This window comes from Lithobates pipiens, unplaced genomic scaffold (assembly GCF_037356315.1).
Source record: "Lithobates pipiens isolate NorthernLeopardFrog02 unplaced genomic scaffold, aLitPip1_a1.2 Scaffold_19, whole genome shotgun sequence".
Taxonomy (NCBI): domain Eukaryota; kingdom Metazoa; phylum Chordata; class Amphibia; order Anura; family Ranidae; genus Lithobates; species Lithobates pipiens.
This window is the reverse complement of record NW_027507764.1, coordinates 420,678,520-420,704,874: the sequence shown is the minus strand read 5'-3', so window position 1 is coordinate 420,704,874 and position 26,355 is coordinate 420,678,520. Positions and strand designations below refer to the sequence as shown.

The following is a 26,355-nucleotide window of genomic DNA, read 5'->3' as shown; positions in this document are numbered from 1 at the left end:
AATAGAGCTATAGAACAAACCAAGGGAGCTATATTTCCTCTACATCTTGCTACAGCAAGATCAATGTTGGGTAGATGACCTATATAACAAAAATAGAAGAAGTGGTACCTGGTATATCCCCCATTGTAGAGGGATCTCTCAAGGGGACAGTCTACATCAATATACTATGAATTGAGGATATTTCTACAGAATTGTGGAAGCTACCACTCCATGACTATGGTCACAATTTTACTGCCAAGGACTGTTGCTCACAAAAGTCTTTGCCAGGTTCCAATAGACTCATGGAGTGAAAAGTGGTATAGCACCAGAGTAAACAGTGTGAATATCTATTAGTATTTCCTCCATTATTTATTTTTGGTATATATATATATATATATATATATATATATATATATATAGTGGTGACGCAGTACACTGCCCGTTCCCCCGGGAGCAGTTGCGACGAAGCGCATAAGTCGGAAGCGACGTGCTGATGTCACCACCACTCTCATGTCCAGACGAACGGGCTGTCTTTGGTGTGTACAGCCAACACATCAGAATTTAGGCATCTTATTTATTACTCTTTTATTTTCCATATATGCTGTGAGTATATGGATTTTTACAATAAACCTCCAAAATGATTTTACGCTATACGGAGCCTCTTGGTCTCTTTTTTCAGTACCCTACTCTATACCTATCTGATTGGTGACACCGCCGGAAGTGCGGAGCAGTGCTGAGACGTGGAAAAAGACCCTGGCTGGTTGATAAGCCACAGGCATACATTGACCCTGTATAACAAGGGGTCAAGGAGCTGGTAAGCAGTTCATACAGCTGGTGGTGGATTCACATTAGTTTGGTGATGGAGGATGGATTATGACACCGATTAGATTGATTTATTTCATCAATTAGTCTGGCTTGAAAAGAGATTTACTGTAACAAAATAATTGTATTCTTTATAATGGCAGAACTTTGGAAATCCCTTCAGATTTTAATTTAACAACCTTCAAATTTACCTGGTGTCACTGAAAAAACATTATTTTATGTTGCAGGCAAGTCCTAAATTTGTGCAGACTTGTGTGAGTCATATACAGTGGTGTGAAAAAGTGTTTGCCCCCTTCCTCATTTCCTGTTCCTTTGCATGTTTGTCACACTTAAGTGTTTCGGAACATCAAACCAATTTAAACAATAGTCAAGGACAACACAAGTAAACATAAAATGCAATTTGTAAATGAAGGTGTTTATTATTAAAGGTGAAAAAAAATCCAAACCATCATGGCCCTGTGTGAAAAAGTGATTGCCCCCCTTGTTAAAACATACTATAACTGTGGTTGTCCACACCTGAGTTCAATTTCTCTAGCCGCACCCAGGCCTGATTATTGCCACACCTGTTCACAATCAAGGCATCACTTAAATAGGAGCTGCTTGACACAGTAAGGTCCACCAGAAGATCCTTAAGGCTGGGTTCACACTGCTGTGGGGGGAGATCCGGATGTGATTCGCACTGCACTGCAGTGCAAATCACATCCGATCTCCGTAGCGATGCGAGTTCAGCCATACAGATAGTATGGCTGAATTCGCATCGCTCCCGCAGCAAACTCGCACGGGACCCTTTTTTTGGTCCGCAGCAGAATCGGATCGCATGGGTGTTCACACCATGCGATCCGATTCCTGTGCGAGTGTGCAGATCGCACTGCGATATGCGGACGGATCTGGGGGTGTCATTAACATATCATTGACACTCCCAGCCATCCGCATAGGGCAGTGTGAACTGCCGGCGGGAGGTATGCGATGCGGGAAAACGCCGCGGATTTGCGGCGTTCCCGCATCGCTATAGTGTGAACCCAGCCTAAAAGCTACACATCATGCCGAGACCCAAAGAAATTCAGGAACAATTGAGAAAGAAAGTAATTGAGATCTATCAGTCTGGAAAGGGTTATAAAGCCATTTCCAAAGCTTTGGGAATCCAGCGAACCACAGTGAGAGCCATTATCCACAAATGGCGAAGACATGGAACAGTGGTGAACCTTCCCAGGAGTGGCCGGCCGCCCAAAATTACCCCAGGAGCGCAGCGACGACTCATCCAAGAGGTCACAAAAGACCCCACAACAACGTCCAAGGAACTGCAGGCCTCACTTGCCTCAGTTAAGGTCAGCGTTCATGCCTCCACCATCAGGAAAAGACTGGGCAAAAATGGCCTGCATGGCAGAGTTCCAAGGAGAAAACCACTGCTGAGCAAAAAGAACATCAAAGCTCGTCTCAATTTCTCCACAACACATCTTGATGATCCCCAAGACTTTTGGGACAACATTCTGTGGACCGATGAGACAAAAGTGGAACTCTTTGGAAGGTGTGTCCAAGTATATCTGGCGTAGAAGGAACACTGCATTTCATAAAAAGAACATTATACCAACAGTAAAATATGGTGGTGGTAGTGTGATGGTCTGGGGCTGTTTTGCTGCTTCAGGACCTGGAAGACTTGCCGGGATAAAAGGAACTATGAATTCTGCTGTCTACCAAGAGATCCTGAAGGAGAATGTCCGACCATCTGTTCGTGTACTCAAGCTGAAACGAACTTGGGTTCTGCAGCAGGACAATGATCCTAAACACACCAGCAAGTCCACCAACGAATGGCTGAAGAAAAACAAAATGAAGACTTTGGAGTGGCCTAGCCAAAGTCCTGACCTGAATCCTATTGAGATGTTGTGGTATGACCTTAAAAAGGCCGTTCATGCTCGAAAACCCTCTAATGTAACTGAATTAGGACAATTCTGCAAAGATGAGTGGGCCAAAATTCCTCCAGGACGCTGTAAAAGCCTCATTGCACGTTATCGCAAACGCTTGGTTGCAGTTGTTGCTGCTAAGGGTGGCCCAACCAGTTATTAGGTTTAGGGGGCAATCACTTTTTCACACAGGGTCATGATGGTTTGGATTTTTTTTCACCTTTAATAATAAACACCTTCATTTACAAATTGCATTTTGTGTTTACTTGTGTTGTCCTTGACTATTGTTTAAATTGGTTTGATGTTCCGAAACACTTAAGTGTGACAAACATGCAAAGGAACAGGAAATGAGGAAGGGGGCAAACACTTTTTCACACCACTGTATATGGCAGGCTGGGACTACACCAAGAAATGTATTAAAGTGGTTGTACACCTCAGACATGAATTATGAACAAAGCATACCCCTCTATAGTGTGTACTTGTCTCAAAAAGAACTAATGCCGTATACACACGACCAGACTTTCCAGCAGAAAGGTCTGACGGAATCATTTCATCGGATATACTGATTGTGTGTGGGCTTCATCAGACTTTATTTTTTCAAAAATTCTGACGGACCTAGAAATAGAACATGTTTTAAATCTTTCCGACCGAATCAATTCCTAACGGGAAAACTGTTCATCTGTATGCTATTCCGATGGACCAAATACAACGCAAGGGCAGCTATTGGCTACTGGCTATTGAACTTCCCTTTCTAGTCCCGTCGTAGGTCATCGTGTTTTAAGTGAACGGACTTTGGTGTGATCGTGTGTAGGCAAGTCTGTTTCAGTGGAACACTGTCGGGAAGACCATCAGAGTTTATTCTGACGGAAAAACCGGTCATGTGTATGCGGCATAAGTGTAATTTCTGTCTGTTTCCTTTCTCTACAATCAGCTTAAACACTTCTGACAAGTTTTACTGAAACTGAGAAAATGGGGACAGAAAGGGAGCTCCAACAGATTGACAGCCTTATCTCTATTCCTGTGTACTGTATGGTGTGTGTATCCTTCCCTTCAATCAGCTCTCAAGACTCTTCTCACTGAGCTCTGCGGAATGTAGTTTCAGCTCACCACCCCCTTTTTACTGAACTCTCAGACAAGCTTTCAAAAGTCAGCACTTTGAGTGGATGTAAAGAAGAGAACAACGCAGATAAACAGGTACAGGTAGGAGGATTTTTTTCATTTTTGTGTATAACCTGAGGCCAGTCACTTCACTGGGTATATGTAAGGGTTTACAACCACTTTAATTGTAGACTAAACAGATGTGGAACAATGGTTAATCCTGACCATATCTCTCTGTCCCCATGGCCTTGCCAGAACTCCTGACTTTTTTTTTAGTCCCTTATGCCGTGTACACACGACCGGACTTTTCGACGGACTTGGTCCGGCGGACTGGAATCCGTCGGACAATTCGATCGTGTGTAGGCTCCAGCGGAATTTTTCTTCTCAAAAGTCTGGCGGACCTAGAAATAAAACTTGCTTCAAATCTTTCCGACGGACTCGAGTCCGGTCGAAAAATCCGGTCGTCTGTGTGCTAGTCCGACGGACTAAAACCAACACTAGGGCAGCTATTGGCTACTGGCTGTGAACTTCCTTAGTCAACGTCATCACGTCTGAATCCGTCAGACTTTTGGAGTGATTGCGTGTGGCCAAGTCCGTTCGTTTGAAAGCCCGGCGGACCTCAGCTGCAAAGTCCACCAAGTCCGTCGAAAAGTCCGGTCGTGTGTACGAGGTATTAGTGGCCAAAAAAAAGAAAAAGGTAACCAAGCCTCCTCTGGAGTTCTATTACCTTGTCAAAAGCTCAGAGATGACAATATTTCCCCAATGTGTTTTTCAAAATGCAGAATAATGTAGTTATTTGTGACCTTGGCTTCAGATAGAGAGTGATATCCACACATAATAGTTTTCTCAACAGACAATGTCCTTCTGTTTATTATGACTAGAGCTGGCTGATGACTTGAGCATCCATGCTAGGACACATTGTTAACAAAAACATCAGCTATTAAAGTTCAACTAAAGTGCCCTGAGCTTTTTGTAATAATACGAATGTATAAGAAATATGTGGCAATAATAGGCAGTACCAGAAAAAACCTGATAATGATGATAATATTCAAAATACCATTACAGTAAAACCTTGCATAATTAGTTCCAGAAACATGCTTGTAATCCAAAGCACTTGTATATAAAAGTAAACTTCCCCATAAGAAATCATGGAAACTCAAATGATTTGTTCCCTGAAGGGTCTGGTATGGATATTTAGGGGGACCCCCACGTCAATTTTTTTTAAAAATTTGACACGGGGTTCCCCTTAATATCCATACCAGACCTGAAGGGCCTGGTAATTGAATTTAGGGGAACCCCCACGCTTTTTTATTTTTTATCAATGAATGAATTGTCGGCTAATACAGAGAACACTCATTGAGTGTTCTCTGTATTACGGGAGCCAACAATGGAAAGTGATTTTAAAAGACTTTTTTTCCTTGCGAAATGACACTTTGTGCAGGGACAGTTCTAAGCACGGGAAACATGCGCCCCTTTACAGGCATACTATAGACACCCCCCAGGTACGAAATTTAAAGGAATATTACACTTTTATTGTTTCACTTTAATCATTATTAAAATCACTGCTCCTGAAAAAAACTGACGTTTTTAAAACTTTTTTTTGTATTGATCCATGTCCCCTGGGGCAGGACCCGGGTTCCCAAACACTTTTTAAGACAGTAACTTGCATATTAACCTTTAAAATTAGCACTTTAGATTGTGAACGCTCAAGTCCCATAGACTTTAATAGGGTTCTAAAGTTCACACAAAGTTTAGGTCTGTTCGCAGGTTCTGGTGCGAACCGAACAGGGGGGTGTTCGGCTCATCCTTACTTGTAACTGAAAACAAAAAGGAATGAATTCCATTTATCCTTGGTGAGTTCTTCTCATCCATACCATGGGCATTTGTGCTTTCCATGATACTCTGTACATTTGAGTATTATCCTTTTAAATCACTTTAACCACTTAAGGACTGAAAGATTTTCCCCTTAATGACCAGGCTATTTTTTGTGATACAGCACTGCGTCGCTTTAAAGAGGAAGTTAACCCTAAATAAAAAATAAAAATTAACCCTGCAAGGCAAAGGCATATTGAGCTAGTATGCATAGCATACTAGCTCATTATGAATAACTTACCTGAGATCGAAGCCCCCGAAGCGACCCTCCTTCTTCATCTCCGCCGCTGCCATGTATCCCGGAGTGACTTCCGGGTCTCGCGGCTCTGGCGCTGTGATTGGCCGGAGCCGCAATGACGTCACTCCGGCGAATGCATGTAGGAGCCGTCGTTGATGGCATGTTCGCCTTCACTTGCGGCACGCCCAGTCTACGGCGCGCATGCCATCGGCGGTGCCCTTTTTTTGTAAAATATCTCCTTAACCGTGTAGGTTAAGGAGATATTTCTTGGACCTACAAGTAAGCCTTAATCTAATGCTGCGTACACACGGGCGGACTGTATGGCCTACTTAGTCCGTCGAAACACATTTCAGCGGACAATCCGCTCGTGTGTGGGCTTCAGCGGACTTTTTCAGCGTGCAGTCCGGCGTACTAAGAATTTAGCTTTTTTCGAAATTCTGTCCGTCGTACTCGCATTTCGGCGGAGAATCCGGCAGTGTGTATGCCAGTCCGCCGTACTTTTGAAATGAGCGGACTTTTCCCGCCCAGAGAAAAGTCTGCTCATTTCGAGCGGCTATCCAGGTAGGCGGGGCCCGCGAAGGAGACGTCGCTGGCCCCGCCGCCTGGTATGGACTTAAAGGGGTACCCCAACGCCGAAAAAAATCGGCGTGGGGGTCCACCCCAAGTCCACAACAGACCCTTGTCCGAGCACGCTACCCGGCCGGCCAGGAAAGGGGGGCGAGCGAGCGCCCCCCCCCTCCTGAGCCGTACCAGGCCGCGTGTCCTCAACATGGGGGGGTGCCTTGGGGAAGGGGGGGCCGCGCGGCCCCCCCACCCCAAAGCTCCTTGTCCCCATGTTGATGAGGACAAGGTTCTCTTCCCGACAACCCTGGCCGTTGGTTGTCGGGGTCTGCGGGCGGGGGGCTTATCGGAATCCGGGAGCCCCCTTTAATAAGGGGGCCCCCGGATACCGGCCCCCCACCCTATGTGAATATGTAAAATACCTGTAAAATAAAAGTACAAAAAAAAAACACACGAGATAAAATACTTTATTGCACAGCTCCGGGGGTCTTCCGTCTTCGGGGGTCTTCTCGCCGGACTCCTCTGCTATCTTCTTGTAGCTCTTTTGCTAGCGGAGGAGTCCGGCTTTCTTCCTCGCCGCCGGCCTCTTCTCCCGACTTCGGGGGTCTTGTCCCCCTCTTCGGTTCTTCTGCCGGGCCACCGCGCCTTCTTCTAGCTCTTTTACAGGCGGTGGCCCGGTCTTCTGTCGCCGCTGCCGCCTTCCGTTCTTCTTCTTCTTCTTCTCCTTCTTCTCCAGGAGATGTTGACTCGACGCTCTCTCCGGCCACAATGCCAGGGCCGTGCTGCGCGGCCACTTATATAGGGACAAGGGGCGGTGTCACATGGCTTTATGTCACATGGGTTGATGTCACATGGGGACTATGACATCGTAAGGGGGCGAGGTCACCATGTGACACCAACCCATGTGACACAAAGCCATGTGACACAGCCCCTTGTCCCTATATAAGTGGCCGCGCAGCACGGCCCTGGCATTGTGGCCGGAGAGACCGTCGAGTCAACATCTCCTGGAGAAGAAGGAGAAGAAGAAGAAGAAGAAGAAGAACGGAAGGCGGCGGCGGCGGCGGCGACAGAAGACCGGGCAACCGCCTGTAAAAGAGCTATAAGAAGGCGCGGTGGCCCGGCAGAAGAACCGAAGAGGGGGACAAGACCCCCGAAGTCGGGAGAAGAGGCCGGCGGCGCGGAAGAAAGCCGGACTCCTCCGCTAGCAAAAGAGCTACAAGAAGATAGCGGAGGAGTCCGGCGAGAAGACCCCCGAAGACGGAAGACCCCCGGAGCTGTGCAATAAAGTATTTTATCTCGTGTGTTGTGGTTTTTTTTGTACTTTTATTTTACAGGTGAATGGGTAGGGGTACATTGTACCCCATACTCATTCACATAGGGGGGGGGCGGTATCCGGGGGCCCCCTTATTAAAGGGGGCTCCCGGATTCCGATAAGCCCCCCGCCCGCAGACCCCGACAACCAACCGCCAGGGTTGTCGGGAAGAGGCCCTTGTCCTCATCAACATGGGGACAAGGTGCTTTGGGGTGGGGGGGCCGCGCGGCCCCCCCTTCCCCAAGGCACCCCCCCATGTTGAGGGCACACGGCCTGGTACGGCTCAGGAGGGGGGGCGCTCGCTCGCCCCCCTTTCTGGCCGGCCGGGTAGCGTGCTCGGACAAGGGTCTGTTGTGGACTTGGGGGGACCCCCACGCCGATTTTTTTAGGCGTTGGGGTTCCCCTTTAAGTCCATACCAGGCGGCGGGGCAAGCGACGTCTCCTTCGCGGGCCCCGCCTACCTGGAGACGCGCTCGAAATGAGCGGACTTTCCTCCGCGTGTGTGGGCGAGTCCGTTCATTTCAAAAGTAGGGCAGATAGTACGGCGGGCTTAGTACGCTGTATTAGTCCGCTGAAAAAGTGCCGTGTGTGGGCAAGTAGCCCGTTCGGAAATTGCGACGGACAGTCTGGCGGAAAGTATGCTCGACTAAGTACGTCATACAGTCTGCTCGTGTGTACGCGGCATAAGTTTACCTGTAGGTCAAAGTGGTCTGTAATGCCCCGTACACACGAGCGGACTTTTCAACATCCAAAGTCCGAAGGACCGAGTCCGTCAGACTATCCGATCGTGTGTGGGCTGCAACGGACTTTTGATTCGCCAAAGTCTGACGGACTTTAGAAATGAAGCATGCTTCAAATTTTCCCGACGGAACTCCGCCGGACCCGGTCCCCTTCGAAAACTCTGCTCGTGTGTATGCTACTCCGACGGACTAAAACCGACGCTAGGGCAGCTATTGGCTACTGGCTATGAACTTCCTTATTCGAGTCCAGTCGTACGTCATCACGTTCGAATCCGTCGGAGTTTAGTGTGATTGTGTGTGGCCAAGTCCGTTCGGCCGAAAAGTCTGTCAGAACTCCGTTGGAATTCCAGCAGAACTCCGACGGAACTCCTTTGGAAGTCTGTCGGACTTAAGTCCGCTCGTGTGTACGGGGCATAAGGGTTTACAACCACTTTAACTGAAAATTTCGCGGTCGTGCGTCGTTGTACACACACACAAACAAAATTGACGTCCTTTTTTTCCCACAAATAGAGGTTTCTTTTGGTGGTATTTGATCGCCTCTGTGTTTTTTATTTTTTGTGCTATAAACAAAAAAAGACTGACAATTTTGAAAAAATATATATTTTTTACTTTTTGCTATAATAAATATCCCCAAAAAATGTTAAAAAATAACTAATTTCTTCATCAGTTTAGGCTAATATCTTCTACATATTTTTTTTGAAGAAAAAAACCGCAGTAAGCGTATATATATTTGTTTGATTAAAAGTCATAGCGTCTACAAAATAGGGGATAGATTTATGGCATTTTTATTATAATTTTTTTTTACTAGTAATGTTGGTGAACAGCAATTTTTAGCAGGACACTTTTTTGGGACAAGTAACATTTATACAGCAATCATTGCTATAAAAATGCACTGATTACTGTATAAATTACATTGGCAGGGAAGGGGTTAACACTAGTGGTGATCAAGGGGTTAAATGTGTTCCCAGGGAGGTGTTTCTAACTGTGGGGGGAGGGAACTGTTTGGAGGAGGAGAGAGATCGCTGTTACTGATCACTAGGAACAGCAGATCTCTCTCTACCCCCCTGTCAGAATGGGTATCTGTTTGTTTACATTGACAGATCCCCGTTCTGGCTAAATGTGGAGCAATCACGGGTGACTGGCAGACATAGTGGCCACCGGCCATGCGCACCGGCTCCCCCACCGTGCAGCATGTACGCGCCTGCTATAGCTCTTAACCACTTGGGTACCGCGCTATTGCAAAATGACGGCAATAGCGCGGACCCACATTTCCGGGACTACGTCTATTGACGTCATCCCGGATACGAGCGGCCTGCGCGCCCCCTGAGGGGCGCGCGCGGCGCGCTCTGTGATCGGCGAGTCCGTGAGACTCGCCTGATCACCGATCCGTGTAAGGGGTCGATCCCGACCCCTTATCACGTGATCAGCTGTCAGCCAATGACAGCTGATCATGTGATAAAACGGAGCCGGTAATCGGCTAGTATTCCTCCTCGCGCTGACAGCGCGAGGAGAAAAAAAAAAAGCCGATCGCCGGCGGCCGTGTTCGGGACATCAGTCCCGATCACGGCCAGCAATTTAAACGGACACCTGCCCCCTGCCAGTGCCCACCTGCCACCCGCAGTGCCATCCTGAAATAAAGTAAGTGCCCCCCTGTCAGTGCCACCCAGCAGTGCCCATAGTGCCCACAGTGCCACCCAGCAGTGCCCACAGTGCCACCCAGCAGTGCCCACAGTGCCACCCACAGTGCCACCCAGCAGTGCCACCCACAGTGCCACCCAAAATCTGCCTCAAAGGTGCTGCACCCCAGTGCCGCCCATCAGTGCCCAGCAGTGCCGCCCATCAGTGCCCAGCAGTGCCGCCCATCAGTGCCTAGCAGTGCCACCTATCAGAGCCACCTATCAGTGCCACCTATCAGTGCCCATCAGTCCCATCTATCTGTGGTACCTATCAGTGCCCATCCGTGCCACCCATCCGTGCCACTTATCCGTGCCACCCATCCGTGCCATCTTATCTGTGCCCATCTTTGCCCATCAGTGCCGCCTTATCTGTGCCCATCGGTGCCGCCTTATCTGTGCCTATTAGTGCCGCCTTAACTATGCCTATCAGTGCCCACCAGTGCAGCCTATCAGTGCCCACCAATGCAGCCCATCAGTGCCCACCAATGCAGCCCATCAGTGCCCACCAATGCAGCCTATCAGTGCCGCCTAATCAGCGCACTTCAATGAAGGAGAAAAATGACCCGTTTGCAAAATTTTATAACAAACTATTAAAACATGATTTTTTTTTTTTTTTTTTGCATCTTTTTTTGTTTGTTTAGCAAAAAATAAAACTCCGAGCTGTAACTAAATACCACCAAAAGAAAGCTCTATTTGTGGGAAAAAAATGATAAAAATTTCATTTGGGTACAGTGTTGTATGCCCGCGCAATTGTCATTCAAAGTGCATCAGCGCTGAAAGCTGAAAATTGGTCTGGGACTGAGGGGGGTTTAAGTGCCCAGTAAGCAAGTGGTTAAAGGAGCTGACGTACACCTATGGCTATTTGGGGAAACAAGCCGACCTGCTGCAGTATAATGATGACAGCTGGTCGGCAAGTGGCTAAAGTGAAACTACACTCAAAATTAAAATGTGCTCTATCACAGGGAACATTTCGAAATGTTAATTGCACCAGTACCCTGAAAAATCTACTATTTGACTGGAAATCTTCCTGAAAAATTGAGGTGCACTTCTTGGTGTATAAGTGTTACTAATCACTCCTGTGTCTGCAGCCTCATAGCAGTATACCGGCAGATTGAGATCTAAGGGCTTGTTCACATCGGCAGCCATGGGGAAGGGCGGTAAAAGCAGGTGGGGGAGCTGCGATTGTACCGCCCCAACCACCCACCTGCAAAAGGGCATGCAGCCGCTCAGTGCTGTACACATGTTGTGGTAAAAAATAAAGTGAAAGTTGCATTTGGCAGACAGTGCCACCGCTGAGCATGACCCCTTTAAGTGTATAGGGGCTGCACCATGACTGCCCCGCAAACAGTATGAGGAAAGGCATAACTAGTACATAAATAAGGATAAACACAATAATGGATAATTGGGTACAACCCTATCTTGTATGGATTAAAGCATATATACTGATATACTGACCCTGTAGCATATCTTAACAATCGTGATGATGCATTCAAAATTATTTAAAAACAAGGGGTTCTTGGTGCTGAGAGGCACGAAGGTGGGAGAAGTCACTGCTCGACACCAGAGGCCCGACCCCGGACTTGAGGCGGGGTCCAACAAGCCCCCCCACACACACCAAGTGGGAATCCCCAACAAAGGGCATCACGGGAAGTCCCCCCCTAAAGAGGCACACCAAGGGGCCAGTAGTAGATATCTATGAGAGGACAAACCTAGAGAATGTATAGTAAGAGGTAGAGGTATACAGTGTACAAAAGTTAGTGGCATAAAGGCTATGGTGAACCGGTGTGTTCACAGGGAGCCGTTGAGAGGGATCCCCCCTGGAACTAGCCAGGAATGTGTCGGGGTCCATTTCAGGGCCACGGTCAAAGTATAAAATGGTCAGGAGAATGCATGTAGGAGAGTAACTGATAAAACAAGGATTAACTGGTATAGGGCCATAATGGTGTCCTGAAGGTGGCAAGAGGTACGGTCAGGGTAACAGAAGTTGTAAACCCTGCTTGTATGTGGAAGAAGGACTATCAACTGCTGGAAAAGGCCTATGGTAACACAGAACAGGAAACCCAAACAGGACCTGAAAGGTAATTGTGAATGAAAGTATACATACAAAGCCATCCACAACTCTGCCCCCAGCTACATCACTAGCTTAGTCTCTAAATACCAACCTACTCGTTCTCTTCGTTCCTCTCAAGACCTCCTGCTCTCTAGCTCCCTCATCACCTCCTCCCATACTCGCCTCCAGGACTTTTCCAAAGCCTCTCCAATCCTATGGAATGCCCTACCCCAATCTGTCCGCCTATCTCCTACTTTATTAGCTTTTAGACGATCCCTGAAAACACTTCTCTACAGAGAAGCCTACCCCACCCACACCTAACTGTATTTTCATTTTCTCCATCAGCTCATCCCCCACAGTTATTACCTTTTTGTTTCAACTTGACCCTCCCTTCTAGATTGTAAGCTCTAATGAGCAGGGCCCTCTGATCCCTCCTGTATTGATTTGTATTGTAAGTGTACTGTCTGCCCTCATATTGTAAAGCGCTGCGCAAACTGTTGGCGCTATATAAATCCCTAATAATAATAATAATAATAATAATGATGGGTATGGCAAGAGGAGGAACATTGGGATACATGAGTGTTAAAAATCCAAAAACAAGTGGGTATGTGGAGTAAGGGTGCAATAGGGGTGTAGGTGTGAAAGGCAGCGTGAATGACTGGCTCAGCTGAGAGGGCAAAGGGTGCCCACTACCGTAGTTTAAGGGCCCCAAATACCTGCAATGATTGGGTGAATAAGAGATCCATAAGTGGTCCCACGTATAGGCAAAGAGAGAGAAAGCCTGAAGGGAATGAGGGAGAAAAAGGATATCATAGAAATCAGATATACCTGAAGTCTGGGTTGCAGCAGTGGTCAAGAGATGTAATCCGGGCAGCAGGTTGTAATGCCGGAGGTGGCCATAAATAATGATAATGGGCAGGGTTGCCAATGACCGGAGGAGGAAGGAGGGGAGGAGGGAGTGATGCCCCCAGGGCATCACTCTCTCACAAGCACATTAAGGTCCTGAAGTGGCCTTGCCAGTTTCCAGACCTTAATCCCATAGAAAATATGTGGAGGGAGGAAGGTTCGCGTTACCAAAGTCAGCCTCAAAACCTTAATGACTTGTAGAGGATATTCAAAGATGAATGGGACAAAATCCCTCAGATGTCTGTGTTTATTTTTTACATTTAATAAATGACATTTTAAAGTCTTTTTCACATCAATCTACTAGTCCCTTTGATGCGCTGTTTTTGATCGTTTTTTCTACAAAATCCCTCCTGACTGAGATGTGTGCAAACCTGGTGGCCAACTACAAGAAACGTCTTACCTCTGTGAGGTCCTTGCCAACATTGGTTTTGCCACCAAGTACTAAGTCCTGTTTTGCGAAGGGGCATAGGTGTGCACAGCCTAATGCATTAGGGTGTGCACCTCAAAGCTCAAACACATATGTATGTGCATGTGTATATATACTGATGTTGTCAGAAGGGCAGTGGATAGTGTCAAAAGTTTTAATTTTTATTATTATATTTTTTATTATTTTTTCCAATTTTATTATTTTTGTGCTTTTCTTTTCAATTTTTTAGGAGCCCCGTGAGGGGGGCTTTGGGGAAATATAAAGGGTTTCAATGGGGAATCGACACCACACAGGGTGATTATGATTAGGGGGTGCCCAGGCACACCTGACACACCCTGTGCGCACACGCTTTTGGAAGGGGTCAAATACTTATTTCACTCATTAAAATACAAATCAATTTATTACTTTTTTGAAATGATATACTGATCATTTCTTTGTCAGTGGACAAACGTACAAAATCAACAGTGGATCAAATACTTTTTTCTCTCGCTATATGAGGTCAAAAAAGAAATTTACAGTGTCTCTTTAGAGCCCTTTCACGCACACGTTTTTTCCTACGTTTTTACCTTGCCAGAAAAATGCAAGAAAAATGTTTCCTTTTAAATCTTATGGGACTCTTCACACCACTGCATTACAAGTGCGGTGCATTTTGAAAAGTCCTGCATGCTGTATCTTTGGTGTGGTTTTGAAAACTGCACCAAAAACGCAGCTTCTCGTTAAAATGAATGGAAATCTTGGTAAAAACGCATGCGATTTGCGTTTTTAATGCATTTTTGAGTCACATGTCCATTTTTCACAGGTGCAGGTAACCCAAAAATGCACCAAAAAGCACAGGAATCGCATCTGAAACACAGAAAAATTGCTGTAAAAATGCACATGACTTTGCTACAGAGCAGTGTGAAAGAGCCCTTACTGGACTTTTATAAGTTGTTTCTTCTCAAAGAAAAATATCCCCCTCTTCGCAATCACGCCTTATTCTTGTCTTGATTTTTCTAGCAGCACCTACTGTATATTTGTGAGCAACTATTTTCAAGGACAGCACAAGAAGGGCAAAATTACAACCAAAATATCACCGAATCAGATATTGATGCATTCGTTTATACAAAATAGTTTCAAATATATAATATCACAATAACAAAATTAGACCTAAAATATCTGATGAGAATCTTGAGAATTAATTGAGAATTGCTGTTCCATGTATCCAACCAGATATTGATGCGTTCATTTATTTAAAAAAAAGCAGTGTCAAATATCGCACTAGTTTGATTTTGCTCTCTTCTACTTTTATAATAAAAAATATTACAAAAAAAAATGATGACGTTTTATTCCTCAGATAGGTACATTATCTATATCAGTGCTCACCAGCTATCCTTATTGTTGGTGTATTTTATGTGTGACCCCAAGAAATTTCCTCTTCTTACAATATGTTCCAGGAAAATCAAAAGGTTGGACCAAAAAAAAAAATGCACGTTTTTTTTTTTATTATTGCAAAAAAATGTGCATTTACAATTTTTTATTTTTTTTGTTAAGGGGAACAGCCAGTGAGGAGACAATATATACCCTCCTCACACTTGTTAAATGCCTTCTGAAAAGAAATCCACCATGATTGCATAATTGACTTGAATATTAAAACAGTGTATTTATCATTTTGAACTCTTTTACTAAATCAGCCTCAATGCATTCAGCCAATAGGATGTGTTCAGTGAACGCAACACCAGTCTGTTGTTTACAATGGTCTTGGTGTGCCCCATTTGCTAATGGGCAGGTAGCAAATAAAACAAGTCTATTATCTAAATAAATAATGTCAACAACTTAACCACTTGCTGACCAGCGATGTACCCATACATTGCTGAATCGGAAGGACGATATCTCAGTCATCAGTGCAGCGATGAGTTATAATTTTTTTTTCAGCCAGCAGTTCTGAAGCTGGTAAAAGTAATCTGAGCAACTAAAGATGGATTCATTTTACAGGCAGGGTCACACCCCCCTACGAGTCCTACCACTTCTGACACCTTTACTGGGCTTTCTCGAGCGATCGGTGAGCCCGGCAAGAATGCACCCGGTGGCATCTGGTTCCTGAGACACAGTGAGAGGAATGAATGATGTAGCCAGAAATCAGAAGTGACAAGGACCTTGTCTACGTCTCAGGTAAACAAGCCATTACCGATCTGTACAAGCGTCAGATCAAACCGATCCTTGATCAGATGCTTTGGAGGGCATCTTTCCATAAAGAGGACCTGTCACTGCCCATGCTATTACAATGGATGTTGTTCATCCTTTATGATAGTAATAAAAGTAAACAACAAAAATAGTTACAGTGTAAAAAAAAAAAAAAATTAATTATTATAAATAATTTTTTTTTTTAAGCATACCATGCTTGTGCACAAAGGCGATTTTTATCAGGACTGCGATATTGTGGCGGACAAATTGGACACTTTTGACACATTTTTGGGACCAGTGACATTTATACAGCGATCAGTGCTATAAAAATGCACTAATTACTCTATAAATGTCACTGGCAGGGAAGGTGTTAACACTAGGGGGTGATCAAGGGGTTAACTGTGTTTCCTAGGTGTGTTTTAACTGTGGGAGGATGGGACTGACTAGGTGAGGAGAGAGATCGGTGTTCATAGTATAGTCACGCGATCTGTCTCCTCTCCCCTGAGAGAACATACACAGATCCTGGTTCTCGCTCTGTCACGAGCGATCGTGGGTGCCCGGCGGTCATCGCATTGGCTCCGGGGACACGCTGCAGGCGTGCACCTGCAACAGAGTCTTAAAGAGCCAACGTATAGCTGCGACGGCTCGCCCAGGGGAGCCAACCTGCCGCAATATAACTGCGGCGGCTGGTTGGGAAGCCGTTAAAGGAGTCAGTACAGCCAAAGTCAAGTACAGTCAAAGCTCATTTGGCTGTACTTCTCCTGTGAATCACAGGGGTGCAGTTCGTACTGCACTGCCCATGACCTGTTTTCAGCAGACAGCAGCCTGAAGCCATATGGTGGGAATCTGCCCACATGCCTGGACTGGTACCTGGCTTAGCCTCTCAGCAAGCCACTCAAAGCCTGAGCTGGCCTCTCCTGCCCCCTCCAGAGCCCAGCACTCCAGTGAGCGCGGGGGGGGGGAGGGGGGGCAGAGTAGAGAGACGGTGACTGAAACACCGGCTCTCTGTTCATGGAGCTGTGAGAACCGAGTGATCAGCAGTATTTGATTGCTTGGCTCTCACCCTTAGAGCTGACAGGGACATATGCAGCATCAGACCGATGCTGCATCCACCTAGGTGAGTATGATTAAAAAAAAAAAAAACAATTCCGATACTTCTCTTTTAATATGAATATTGTGTGATAATCACAGCTTGTAAAATCTGTCAAAAACTAGAGCTATGGGTGGCCACGTTTATTCTCCAGTGTATCTATGAATGTAGCCATGGTTGCAACCCAGGCTGAACTCCATACATGTCTCCCCTTATTCATCTCTATTACATATTTGTAAGCTGGGTTTAGTCGTTTGTAAAAGAAAGAAAACATTTGGATTGGGTAGCTTACAAGAAGTGACAAGGTCACTGAATTTCTGGCAAGATCAGCAAGTATTTTTTTACCTCCTTAAAAAATGTTTAGCCTGAAAAATGAACACTAATGCAGTCACTAAATCTAAAGACTGGTAAGCTGCATTATATAAAACTTTTGTTCTTCTGTTTAGTCATCTTTTAAGGGAAGATTTCAAAGAACATTTGATTTAGGTAAAACCACTGTTAAATCAGTATTTAAAGTCAACTTAACCAGTTGCCGACCGCCGCACGCCGATGTACGTCGGTAGAATGGCACGGGCAGGCATAAGGACATACATGTACGTCCCTTGCCTCCCGCGGGTCGGGGGCCCGATCGGGCCCCCGCCCGGTGCCTGCGGCGGTCGGTTTTCGTCCGGGAGCGATCCGGGACGAGGGGGCGGCCATTCATTCATGGCCACCCCCTCGCGATCGCTCCCGACGAATAGAAATCCCCGGTGACATCACTTCCTCTCCTGTAATGTAAACACAGGAGAGGAAGTGATGTATTCTCTCCTCCGTGTCGGTATTTTTCGTTCCGACACGGAGGAGAGCGGATCAGTGAGTTGCACCAACACTCTACACACACAGTAGAACATGCCAGGCACACTCACACCCCCCCTTTACCCCCCGATCACCCCCCCAATTACCCCTGCCCCCCAGTCACAGTGACACCAATGTCATTTTTTTTTTTTTTGCATTGGTGTCATTTGTGACTGTAATAACTGTTAGGGCAGTTAGAGTTAGCCCCCTTTAGTTCTAATGTACCCCCCTAACCCCCCCAATAAAGGTTTAACCCCGTGATCACCCCCCGTCGCCAGTGTCACTAAGGCTGGGTTCACATTGCAGCGGTTTATGAGAACGAATGTGATTCGCACCGCACTGCAGTGCAAATCACATCCGATCTCTGTGCGATTCGAGTTCAGCCATTCGCCGCACCCGCCGCACCCGCCGCAAATTCGCACGGGACCCTTTTTTTGGCCTGCAGCAGAATCGGATCGCATGGGTGTTCACACCATGCGATCCGAGTTTGCAGATCGCACTGCGATATGCGAACTGATCTGGGGGTGTCAGTAACATTTCACTGACACTCCCAGCAGTTCGCATAGGGCAGTGTGAACTGCCGCCGGGAGGCATGCGATGCGGGAACCCGCCGCGGATTCGCGGCGTTTCCGCATCGCTCCAGTGTGAACCCAGCCTAATAAGCGATCATTTTTCTGATCGCCGTATTAGTGTCACAGGTGACGCTAGTTAGGCAGGTAGGTATTTAGGTTCGCCGCAGCTTTTTATAGCGCCAGGGACCCCCATATACTACTGCATAAAGCCCCCTGATTGCCCCCTAGTTAACCCTTTCACCAGTGATCACCATATAACTGTTACAGGTGACGCTGGTTGGTTAGTTATTTTTTTATAGTTTCAGGGCACCCGCCATTTATTACCTAATAAAGGTTTAACCCCCTGATCACCCGGCGGGTGTCATTTGTGACTAATAACTGTTAGGGCAGTTAGGGTTAGCCCCCTTTAGTTCTAAGGTACCCCCCTAACCCCCCCAATAAAGGTTTAACCCCGTGATCACCCCCCGTCGCCAGTGTCACTAAGGCTGGGTTCACATTGCAGCGGTTTATGAGAACGGATGTGATTCGCACCGCACTGCAGTGCAAATCACATCCGATCTCTGTGCGATTCGAGTTCAGCCATTCGCCGCACCCGCCGCACCCGCCACACCCGCCGCAAATTCGCACGGGACCCTTTTTTTGGCCCGCAGCAGAATCGGATCGCATGGGTGTTCACACCATGCGATCCGAGTTTGCAGATCGCACTGCGATATGCGAACTGATCTGGGGGTGTCAGTAACATTTCACTGACACTCCCAGCAGTTCGCATAGGGCAGTGTGAACTGCCGCCGGGAGGCATGCGATGCGGGAACCCGCCGCGCATTCGTGGCGTTCCCGCATCGCTCCAGTGTGAACCCAGCCTAATAAGCGATCGTTTTTCTGATCGCTGTATTAGTGTCACAGGTGACGCTAGTTAGGCAGGTAGGTATTTAGGTTCGCTGCAGCTTTTTATAGCGCCAGGGACCCCCATATACTACCGCATAAAGCCCCCTAATTGCCCCCTAGTTAACCCTTTCACCAGTGATCACCATATAACTGTTACAGGTGACGCTGGTTGGTTAGTTATTTTTTTATAGTTTCAGGGCACCCGCCATTTATTACCTAGTCTCACTAGTGTACCCCTAAATTTAGGGGTGTCTACTTTCCAAAATGGGGTCATTTGGGGGGGGTTTGTGCCATCTTGGCATTTTATGGCCTTCAAAACTGTAACGCCCTTAGAAAGCCTGAAGGCGGTGCTTGGTTTTCGGGGCCCCGTACGCGGCTAGGCTCCCAAAAAGTCCCACATATGTGGTATCCCCGTACTCAGGAGAAGCAGCAGAATTTATTTTGGGGTGTCATTTCACATATGCCCATGGCATGCGTGAGCAATATATCATTTAGTGACAACTTTGTGAAAAAAAAGTTTGTCATTTTCCCGCAACTTGTGGCAAAATATAAAATATTCCATGGACTCAACATGCCTCTCAGCAAATAGCTTGGGGTGTCTACTTTCTAAAATGGGGTCATTTGTGGGGGTTTTGTGCCATCTTGGCATTTTATGGCCTTCAAAACTGTAATAGGTAGTGAGAAGTGAACTCAAAAATTTACGCCCTTAGAAAGCCTGAAGGCGGTGCTTGGTTTTCGGGGCCCCATACGCGGCTAGGCTCCCAAAAAGTCCCACATATGTGGTATCCCCGTACTCAGGAGAAGCAGCAGAATTTATTTTGGGGTGTCATTTCACATATGCCCATGGCATGCATGAGCAATATATCATTTAGTGACAACTTTGTTAAAAAAAAAAAAAAAAAAAAAAAGTTTGTAATTTTCCCGCAACTTGTGGCAAAATATAAAATATTCCATGAACTCAACATGCCTCTCAGCAAATAGCTTGGGGTGTCTACTTTCTAAAATGGGGTCATTTGTGGGGGTTTTGTGCCATCTTGGCATTTTATGGCCTTCAAAACTGTAATAGGTAGTGAGAAGTGAACTCAAAAATTTACGCCCTTAGAAAGCCTGAAGGCGGTGCTTGGTTTTCGGGGCCCCGTACGCGGCTAGGCTCCCAAAAAGTCCCACATATGTGGTATCCCCGTACTCAGGAGAAGCAGCAGAATTTATTTTGGGGTGTCATTTCACATACGCCCATAGCATGTGTGAGCAATATATCATTTAGTGACAACTTTGTGTAAAAAAAAAAAAAAATTTTTTTTTTTGTCATTATTCAATCGCTTGAGGCAAAAAAATAAAATATTCAATGGGCTCAACATGCCTCTTATCAGTTTCCTTAGGGGGTCTACTTTCCAAAATGGGGTCATTTGGGGGGGTTTTGTACTGCCCTGCCATTTTAGCACCTCAAGAAATGAGATAGGCAGTCGTAAACTAAAAGCTGCGTAAATTCCAGAAAACGTACCTTAGTTTGTAGATGTGACAACTTTTGCGCAAACCAATAAATATACAATTATTGACTTTTTTTTTACCAAAGACATGTGGCTGAATACATTTTGGCCTAAATGTATGACTAAAATTGAGTTTATTGGATTTTTCTAATAACAAAAAGTAGAAAATATCATTTTTTTTCAAAATTTGCGGTCTTTTTACGTTTATATCGCAAAAAATAAAAATCGCAGAGGCAATCAAATACCATCAAAAGAAAGCTCTATTTGTGGGAAGAAAAGGACGCAAATTTTGTTTGGGTACAACATTGCATGACCGCGCAATTACCAGTTAAAGCAGCGCAGTGCCAAAGTGTAAAAAGACCTCTGGTCATTTACCAGCAAAATGGTCCGGTCTGAAAGTGGTTAAACAAATGCAGGTAAAAGCACATAAAACTGACTACCAAAATTACATTCCAGAAAGTATCAATTCCCTAGCACAGTCCCCAACCAGGGAAGGAGTAGAGGGAATTACTATGAGGCTAGGTTCACACTTCTTCAATCTGATTTTTGATCTGACGATTATATAGTGCAACTTGGATGCTAGTTTGAAGTGGTTTGCATATTTTATGGGGCAAAAATCATGCTGGAATCACATCAAAGTAGAAAAGGAACCTCTTCCAAAATGGTGCCATGCCAAGTTGCATTGATGTGAATTGGCACAATTGAAAACAATGTGATTTTCACTGTTATGCGATTTTGTGTGATTCAAGTTGCATCTGAAATTTCATTGGTGTCAACTGAGCATTAAGTACCACTGGAAGAACAGTCCCGCGTGTGCTTTGGCTGCTAATATGACATCCATGATGGTGGCATCCACCAGTAGTCTCAGGACTTCAAGGTGTCTAAACAAGAGAGGATTTTACAGGTAAAAAAAAAAGTGTCAATCTGGGTAAATGCACTGATAATATTATAGGCAGATTGGTGGTGTTGAATTGAATGGTCTGGTAATGGGGGCCTTTTTTTTTACTTATTCTTTATTTATACAACCATATCCATATCAACAATAATTTTCCAATTCCTTATTTCTTATTTCCCCTTTTTCACCTCCCCCCCCCCCCCAAAAAAGGAGTACCCTTCCACCCCCCATTCTCCTTCCCACCCTCTTCTCCCTCCTCCCGCGCCTCCCCCACCACGGGAAGGGACACGACCCACTCTGGGGGATCAAGTACCTTATCCTCCCCTTTAACTTCCCATGAGTACTTCCCCTCCTCTGAATATAAGAATCTTGCCCACTGTGACCATGTATCCCTATATCTTTCTCCTTTTTCCGGGGCTGAAAACACTAGGTCTTCCATTGCTTCAATGTTTCTCACCTTATTAAGCCACATTGCAACTGTAGGGGGGGTAGAATTTTTCCAACATAGGGTAACACGTGCTTTATCGGCATTTACCAGATGGCACAACAGCGTCTTTTTAAACATTGTAGTTCTGATATTCTCCTGCATTATTTAAATATTAATTCATTTGTTTTATATAAACCAAATTGTAATTATGAGTTAACGGACTCTTTAAAAACCTTTACCTTTAACCACCCAAACGAATCTGAAACCAATTCTACCTGTCCAAAAAGCATTTTTACCTTGGCCTGTGTATAAAGGCACTGATTACTCTCTGGGACTAGCAGCCACAAAAAAAAAAAAACTCAGATCGCCTTAGTAAATAAAGGTTTTCATTGTACATGTTTGGCCAGACTTGTTAAATCTTGTTAAACAGGAAGCAGGTTTTAAGGCAAAGGGTTCCTTACTCCAACTTACAAGATGCACAATTGGCACAGACTTACAGGAAGCATTTAATTAGACACGGAAGCCACTCGCCTCCATGACCTTATTGCATTAAGTCTGCAGGATGAAGCTTTTTCTTCAAGTGACATTGGTAATTTATTTCAGTTTTTAGAGGAAAGGTTCGAGGACTTTAATGGGTGTACACTAATACTGTCAGAGTGCAACAAGTTATCATAAAACATGGTAGATAGTAAATAGAGAAAAGATCATTCATACTGTACCTAGGAACCCAGCACAATTCCATTGGCATTAACCTTGTATCAGCTCACTTCACTGATAAGGGATTCTTAATATAGGAAGGAAAGGTCACCTAGTTATCTATTTAGAAGATGTAAAATAAATAACCTGATAGACAAGGTCAGGAAAACATAAAACAAACATTGGATTTTCATAATGTATAATAATATAGCTACTTCATTTTAATGATAGAAAATACTAAAGCCACAAACATGAATGCCAAAGCAATACAAATTCAAATCAGCAGTTGCAAGCAAAGCATAATGATATGATCAATACACATACCATTAACACAGTGACAAAAAAAACATTATACTGGCTAAACACATATTGATTTTTAATGAGACCAACATTTTGGTCTGACTTTTTAATCAATTAAATGTCTGAAAAGACCAGTAGCAAATTTGTCTGCCTCAATAAGTTCAAATATTTACTAGGAAGAGCAAACTAAAACTAAACATGATATATTAAATGTATTGATTACTCTCTGCACCACATGACTAGCTTCAAAATATGAATATTCCGGTTTCTTGCAATCACTTTCACTCACAATGTTTCCCCAACAATTAGTCAAAAGTGATTAAAATGGTAGTAAAAAATAGCATATTTTTTTATTAAAGTAACAAATCAATCAATTACTTGATAAATAAACACATGAAAATTATATGTGGACTTTTGAGGTACTAAAAGATCCAATAAACTATAATTTAAAAAATTATCTATCTAAGCTATAGATTTGATCTTTGTATATAATTATTACTGTTACTGTATATTTAAGATGGCACTAATGTAAAGGTTTTGATTTAATACTGGCAATACGTATGATGATCATCTGATCCAAATGGTGACGTTGGAAAATAATCATATGTCTTTAGAACGGGGTAGGCAACCCCCGGCACTGGTGCCGCAAGTGGCACACAAAGCCTCTTTTGCCGGCACTCGACTCCCTCCCCATCAGCAGAGCAGCGCAGGGAAGTGTCAGTGAGACACTAATGCATTCCAATTTCAGAATTTCCCATGCCATGCCTGCACTGAGGGGGGCACTGCGCCCCCACACATTGTAAAAGATGGGAAACATTATTTGGTTCTCTAACTTTGCTGTAGCTGCGATCGTTGGCTTTTGTGATGGGGAAGAGATTGGGTCCAGTTCTGCTGGGGGAGGGGGGTGGTCCCTGTTTCCAGGAGGAAGAGGACTGTCATTGACCACTGCTAAAGCCAATCACAATCCTGCTAGCCCATCCATCATCTGGAGGAAGATGACTCACTTGGTTGCCACTGCCAATCTCAGGAAGAAGGGATTTCACTGTGACTGAGAAAACCACAATCAGGTGACAGTTTGTGGAATTACTGTTGAGGTTCTGGGAACTTTGTTGAAATTATTCCTGAACCTTTGCACCACTTACAACTGGAAACCTGCGCTATGTGTCCCTTTAAGCTACAGCCAGTATTCAACACAAATCACACCCAACCACTTTTTCTCAGATGTGGGGGACCAACTTATGATCCTGCACACAGGTCCACTGCTTTCAGAAAATGCCCCTAACCTGAGCTCATCATTGCACATCCATTCAATATGCTTGTATGTGACATCACATACATCACATACATCACCTACAAGCATGTGGGCTGGGTGCAAGAGGTGGATCAGCAGGATGATTGTGCCCGGACAGGTAGATGTGTCTCATCTCTGCTTCCTTTGACCACTCTGCATATCACACATATCATAGATGAGAAGAGGGTACCGAGGAGGAGCAAATGAGCAGGAGGGTACAGCTGTAGGGAAAATGAGCAAGAGGGATTCAGAGGTGGAGCAGAAGAGCAGGAAGGTACAGCGGTGGGGCAGATGTGTAGGGGGTACATCAGTGGAGCACATGAGCAGGAGGTTACAATGGTGGGGCAGAAGAGCAGGGGGAACAGATGTGCAGGAGGTACAGTTGTGGGGCTGATCAGAAAGGGGATTACAGTGGTGGGGCAGATGAGCAGATAAGTTCAGTGTTAGGACAGATGAGAAGATGGTTCAGTGGTGGAGCAGATGTGTATGGAGGTACAGTGGTGTGGCAGATGAGAAAGGGGGAACATTGGTGGGGTGGATGAGCAGGGGGTTACACCGGTAGGATAGAAGAGCAGGGTGATACAGTGGTGGTACAGATGAGCAGGGGGGTACAGAGGTGGGGCAGATGTGCAGGGTAGTACAGTGTTAGGGCAGATATGCAGGGGGTTACAGTGGTGGGGCAGATGTGCAGGGGGTTACAGTGGTGGGGAAGATGAGAAAGGGGGTACATTGATGGGAAAGATGAGTAAGGGGGTACATTGGTGGGAAAGATGAGCAGGGGGGTTACAATGGTGGGAAAGATGAGCAGGGAGTTACAGCAGTGGGGCAGAGGAGCAGGGGGTTAAAGCAGTGGGGCAGAGGAGCAGGGGGTACAGAGGTGGGGCAGATGTGCAAAGGGGTGCGGAGTAGAAAGGAAGTACTTTGGTGGAACACATGTGCAGGGAGTTACAGTAGTGAGGCAGAAGAGCAGAGAGAATAGAGGTGGGACAGATGTGCAGGAGGTACAGTTGTGGGGCAGATGAGAAAGGGTGCTACAGTGGTGGGGCAGATGAGCAGATAAATTCAGTGTTAAGACAAATGAGAAGATGGTTCAGTGGTGGAGCATATGTGCATGGATGTATAGTGGTGGGGTAGATTAGAAAGCGGGAACATTGGTGGGGCGGATGAGCAAGGGGTTACAGTGGTGGGACAGAAGAGCAGTGTGGTACAGTGGTGGGGCAGATGTACAGGGGGTTACAGTGGTGGTACAGATGAGCAGGTGGGTAAAATGGTGGGGCAAATGTGCAGGGTAGTACAGTGGTGGGGCAGATGTGCAGTGGATGGGCAGATGTGCAGTGGATGGGCAGATGTGCAGGGTAGTGCAGTGGTGGGGCAGATGTGCAGGGTAGTGCAGTGGTGGGGCAGATGTGCAGGGTAGTACAGTGGTGGGGCAGATGTACAGTGGTGGGCAGATGTGCAGGGGGTTACAGATTTGCAGGGGGACAGTGATCTGAGGTGTGAAGATGCATAAATTGGGGCTAATCTGAGGCGCGAGAATACAGGATGTTAATTTCTTACTACTAAAGTAGTTTACAGCATTTACTTTATAAAAAATCTTTTTCGTGATTGAGAGTTTGAAGTTGAAATTTTTTTGTTATAAAATCAGCATGGTCAATTTCTTTGAAAACATTTTTTGGCACACTGTACTCAAAAGGTTGCCTACCCTTGCTTTAGAAACTGTGATTTCTCCAGACACACCCTGGCCAAGAGTTTCTAATGAAAAAGCTAGCCAGGTTGGATTTTCCCAGCCAATCTCTTTAGTTTTCTGGCCCCATCTACTCTCCTCCCTCGATCCTCCACAGACATAAATATGTACACTGGCAGGTGATCCAAAGTATATCTAAAGCCAACACTTTTTTTAGTTTTTGATAGATAAGTGAATGGGTCCTCTTGTACCAAATTGTAATGTAACGGTAATGTCTGCCCTCATGTTGTAAAGCGCTGAGCAAACTGTTGGCGCTATATAAAACCTGTATAATAATAATAATAATGGGTAAATCCCCTGTTTTTTTTCCCATGTGTGCCCTAATCAAGAATTTTCCCCCAAATTTAAATGAAATCCCATGATCCTGCAGACCCACCCCGTGTCCTGGCAGGGGT

At 45.4% G+C, this 26,355-nt stretch overlaps 1 long non-coding RNA gene across 3 annotated transcripts in view; it reads left to right on the top strand.

Annotated features, from left to right (window-relative positions):
• LOC143997120 (uncharacterized) overlaps positions 1–26,355 on the top strand; it is a 94,281-nt gene that overhangs the window by 62,557 nt on the left and 5,369 nt on the right. Inside the window, exons 3-4 of one of the 3 annotated variants that reach the window (XR_013277647.1) lie at positions 659–793; positions 3,631–3,893. The exons of the other annotated variants lie outside the window; for them this stretch is intronic. This is a non-coding gene — a long non-coding RNA (uncharacterized LOC143997120). Of the gene's footprint in view, positions 1–658; positions 794–3,630; positions 3,894–26,355 lie in introns of those variants that run through there. 3 annotated transcript variants of the gene reach the window in all.